General features: G+C 33.6%; 1 protein-coding gene across 1 annotated transcript in view; it reads left to right on the top strand.

Annotated features, from left to right (window-relative positions):
* The window catches only part of LOC110267436, an 8,085-nt gene extending 3,167 nt beyond the window's left edge, over positions 1-4,918 (top strand). Inside the window, exons 4-7 of the transcript XR_002355072.1 lie at positions 1,916-2,007; positions 2,146-2,390; positions 2,625-2,704; positions 4,512-4,918. The gene's annotated coding sequence lies outside the window, so the exon portion shown is untranslated. The remainder of the gene's footprint in view (positions 1-1,915; positions 2,008-2,145; positions 2,391-2,624; positions 2,705-4,511) is intronic.

Here is a 5,398-nt window from a genome sequence, read left to right as displayed (position 1 = left end):
GTAATTCAAATTTAAAATAATTTAAATATAAAATATCTTTAAACAAAACTAGCTAAAATGACTTTCCTAATTACAAAATAAATTAACTTTTTATAAATGTTGCTCCATATTTGTTGATATATTTTGTAGTTTGTACCTAGCTTGTTATATAATAATAATCTTCACAAGATATCAAAAAATGCAATAATTTGGCTATATAATGTCCATGTCTATAATTTGGCCACATTTATTCTGTAATAATTTCTTAAACTTGTGCCTTTTGATTTTCTTGAGTAGCATCTCAATTCCCATTCTGATTTATCCTCGAGTCTTGCTCATTTGTTATCAAAGAAGAAGAACAAATTAAAGAAAAAGAACCGTATCTCATGTATTTCTTTATATACACACAAATAAATTATAAAAATTGGTTTCATTAATATTACAAATATGCAGCCGTATTTTTATTCTTTACTCTCAATCTATTTTCAAAATTCTCTTAGAAAAATATTGAAAACATTTTAACATTTTCAAAACTTTTTATTATTTTAAAAAATATTGTCTTAATTCGTTTTCAAAAAACATAACCAAACATATTTTTAGTTTTATTTTTTATTTTCACACAAAATAAAAACTAAAAATAAAAATTATCAATAGTCAAGAGAAGAAGTTGAATTTAAGTTATTTTTTTCATCCTTTTAACGTAGTCACCAAAATAGATTTAAAACTTAGTTATTGTAGTGTCTGTTAACATAATTATGTAGGAGATAATTTATTTTTCTCTTATAATAATAGTATAAAAGACATAATAGAAAAGAGAAACTTGCACTATTATATATTTTAGTTCAGCCATTTAATATAATGTGATCTATATTTAGTCTCCATCAGATATATTTTTTACTATAATTTTCAGAAATTACAAATATCAATTTCCTAGAATTGTTTCTAATTCTATTAAGAAATACTCATGTTTCAAACCAGGATTCTTTTGTTTAAGCTCCCTGTCGCCTAGACTACAACACTAATTAAGTACTTTTTCGACTTAGTAAGAGGAGTCTCTCATACTCATGACATAAAACAGAAATACATCAAAGAGTAAAGTATCATTTTTGTCCCTGACGTTTGGGGTAAGTCCTATTTGTGTCCCTAACGTTTAAATCGTCCTATTTGTATCCTTAACGTTTATAAAAGTGATTCAATGTTATCCCACTATCAATTATACCAACAAATCAGATTATATTTTTCAATTATTCTCACTTGGATATATTCATTCTCAATTAGGTCTCACTTGGATGTGTTCGATTTTAATATTATACCCACTATTTGTGTTTAGATTCAATTATGTCTCTAGAAAAGTGAATTATGTAAATATTGTAGGAATTAGTTTCAATATTTGATGAGCTATTTTTCGGAGTAGATCATCGATTCTATCCCAGACATTTGTATTCTAACTTCAAGAAGAGATTTTTAAAACTCAAACTAAAGCGCCCATGATGTGTAATTGATGGCAGGATAACATTAAATCACTTTTACAAACGTTAAGGATACAAATAGGACGATTTAAACGTTAGGAACACAAATAGGATTTACCCCAAACGTTGGGGACAAAAACGATACTTTACTCTACGTCAAAAGAATTTGATATATTCAATGACTTTTTCTCTAAATTAAATTTTCTTTGACTTTTTTTAATGACTTTTATTAATACCTCATATTTTTTTCTTTTTCTATTAAAAATAAAAAAAAAGATAAAATAAAAAATAACATATTCAATGAATAAAATGAAAGAAATGATGAATGTAGCAAAAATTTTATGAAAATTTAGAAAACAATGCTCTTACTTTTTGCCTTTTAAGTCTTGGCTAAATGCTCCTTTTATATAAGTGCATTACTTCCAAAATTTGAAGCTATCCATAGTGACAATTTCTACACTCTAAAGACAGGATCGTAGTTGTCTTTCTCCTTTAGAAAAATGAATGCAACAGCAGAGGTAGTGAAGAACTGAAGATGCAAATATGACGTGGACACAAGGTAGCAGTGATAGAGGGTCATAATTGTGTTGTCTTTGCTGTCTTTTACTGTTTTTTTTCTTTTCTTTATGGACCTTAACCTCTCTGTAGTTTTCATTTTACTGTTCTTTAACACTAAATCCTCTTCTTGGTTTCACAGGCTACCCCTCTGATTTGGTAAAGGAGCAGCACCACCAAGTGTATTTTGGTATGGCAGGCTTATAGCTCACTCAACACGCTCTGACTCTAGCTTCACTTCTCACAATGCTTGCAATTTCCAGTGGGGGTTAAATCTCCATTGGTTACCTAAGCTTTCCATTGATGTTCTGGCTGCGATCTCCTGAGCTAGTCTGTTTCCCTCTCTCGGCGTCCAAGCAAACCCTATATCCTGCAAATCATTCGAAAGTATTAGAATATCTTTGAGTATTGCATCAATTTTCCAAATTTTTTCTTTTGATTTTACTGCTTGAACAAGAATTAGGCTATCTGATTCTATAATAGTTTTTCCAAGTATTAAGTTTTCGGCCATAATGATAGCTTCCCTGAGTGCAGTTGCCTCTGCTATTAGGCTTGACTTGGCTTTGAAACTTGATGCAGATCCTGTAATGATAATTCTCATGTTATCTCTGATTATTGCAGCTGAAGCTGCTTTCCCCGTTTCTCTACAAAAGGACGCATCTACATTTATTTTTAGCCAATCTTTCGGTGGAGGTCTCCAGGTAACTTGCTTTCCTCTTCTATTATTCTTGTGTTGCTGTATTTCTTGCTGTGTGTTTCTGGTTTGTCTGAAGTTTGCCTCTATTTTCTTTGCCATGATTATAGTTGCTTTAGGATTGACTTCATTGTTTTGAAAGATAAAGTGGTTTCTGGATTTCCATACAGCCCAACATAAGAAACCTAAACTGGCTATATCATCCTCTGCCTGCCTTTCACCTCCAGCTCTAAGTTTTTGAATCATCCCTAGGAACCATTCTCCAAAAGAGTACATCGAGGTTGGTGTTGGTATGCATTGGATTTGTGAGCCGAACCAAACTGCTCTGGTCCAAAGACACAATAAAAGAGCATACTCCACCGTCTCCTCTGCCTCTAAACATATCCTATAGTTAGGGCTTTTTGCAATCTTTCTTTTAGTCAGATTGGAATTAACTGCTATTATGTTTTGAGCTGCCTTCCAGAGAAAAATTTTTATTTTTTGTGGAACTTGCATTCTCCAAATCTCCTTCCAAAGAGCTTTAAGATCTGTGCTTGTTGATGCCTTCTCTCCCTCTTCCTTTGTTTTCTCCTCTTTTGCTGTATAATACCCTGTCTTGATTGTGTAATCTCCATCTATCTTATATGGCCAAATTAAAGTATCCTTCTTATTCACTAAGTTGATAGGAGTTCTTAGTATTCTTTTAGACAAGTTAATCAGAAAAAGGGTGTGAACTTTATTAGCATCTCATCCTTGTCCTTCAACTAACAACTCTTTAACTTTCATTCTTCTCGCATTCTCTAGTGCTTCCAATCTGTGTTTTCCTTCAACCCAATTGTTCCCCCAAACCTCTACTTTAGATCCATCTCCAATGCTCTAGCTTCCTTTTCGTCTAAGAAAATCCCTGCCTTCTAAAATGCTTCTCCAGACCCATGATGGGCCTCTATGCACTCTAGCTTCCCAAAAACTGTTGTTGGAAAAATATACTGCCTTTAAGATTCTTACCCATATGGCTTCCGGATTTCTTAATATCCTCCAAGCCTGCTTTGCTAAATGGGCTAGATTTTGTAATTCAAAATCTTTAAATCCTAAGCCCCCATCCTCTCTACTCCTTAAAATTTTTGCCCAACTTTTCCGATGAATACCACTCTCTTTTCCTGAGGATGCCCACCAAAATTTTGCCACCCTTGCACTAAGCCTCCTACAGAAGTTTTTAGAAAATTTCACAACATTCATGGTATAAGCTGGAATCGCTTGAATCACTGATTTTATAAGAACTTTTTTTCCAGCTTGGTTCAGTAATTTCTCCTTCCATCCTTCTATTTTGTTCATAACCTTCTCCTCTATCCATTCCAAAGCTTTGTTCTTTGATCTTCCCCATATAGTTGGTAGTCCAAGGTACTTTCCAGGATTCTCCCAAGCTGCCATACCTAAGATCTCCTCTATATTGACCTTAGTTTGAATAGGAATAAGACTTCCAAAAGAAATGCCTAATTTCTCCAAATTTATTCGCTGACCCGAGGCTTCAGTGTATCGATTAAGAACTTGAATAATCTGATAAACCTCCTCTTCCTTAGCTTTAGCAAAAATAATACAATAATCAGCAAAAAGTAAGTGTGTTATTGATGAATCCATATTCGATGATGATTTTTGACTAGAATTGAATGGATTTTCATCATATAAACTTGCACTTATTCCCTTGAATAGCATGCTTTTGAACTTTCCTTCCAAATTGCGGTTGATTATGAAAATATGCTCTTTTGTGCCTAATTTAATCTATTTTATTCCATTGGCCTTCCATTCGATGCCTTGATATTGTTTGTGAGTGATTTCAGGTGTATAAGGTAGGAATGGATTGGAGAAAATGGAAGAAGAGCATGCAAAGTGAAGGAGACAAGAAGAAACAAAGGAGATGAGCTCAGAGACGTGTGCGTGCCCACAGCTACCCTATCAGAGCGCATAGATTGCATCGAGCGCGTCGCGCGTCCAGCCAAGCATCGCGTAGTGTGCGTATGCACCGCTATTTGTGTGTACACACAGGCCTGGATTTCTCGCGAAGTGTGCGGACGCATGCATCTGTGCGTCCACACAGGTGTCCGCACATGACTTCATTAAAAGAGCACGTGTCTCGTGATTTGGGAGCTTTGGAGGCCCATTTCTGAAGTCTTCTAGCTCATATTGGAGGGAAAATGAAGGACATAACATAGCATATCATTAGTATAGTTTTAGGAGTAGTAGTAGGAAGCTTTAGTTAGTTTTTCTCTAAGTTTTTCATCATCTCTATTAGGGTTTATATTAGGATTTTACATTCAAGTGCCATTTCCATTTTTGATCTTGGATTTTGCTAAGCTTCCATTGTAAGTACTCTTTTGTTATTACTCTTTATAGTTACATTGTCATTACTCTTTCTTCTAATTCAAGTTATAGTTCAATTTTGCTTCTCTGTTGTAATTTTAATTTCTTGTTGATGAATTTGATGTTTAATATTTGTTTCATGCTTTCTTGTGTTATTCTTGTTGATTGAGACCACTTGTTGCTTTTAGTTTCAAGCCATTTCTTATTTTCTCTATGTTTAAGGTTTTTGCCCTCCAAGTGTTTGACAAAATGTCAAACATGGTTTTAGGCTAAATTTTTGGTTCTTGGCTTGGGTAAAGTGAGTAATTGGGTTCCTAGAGTTGGAATGTCCAACATTTAGTTTCAATTCTTGAGTTGTTAATTGTTC

Source organism: Arachis ipaensis, chromosome B10 (genome assembly GCF_000816755.2).
Source record: "Arachis ipaensis cultivar K30076 chromosome B10, Araip1.1, whole genome shotgun sequence".
In the NCBI taxonomy this organism is placed as follows: Eukaryota; Viridiplantae; Streptophyta; class Magnoliopsida; order Fabales; family Fabaceae; genus Arachis; species Arachis ipaensis.
This window is presented reverse-complemented; position numbering and strand designations above follow the sequence as displayed.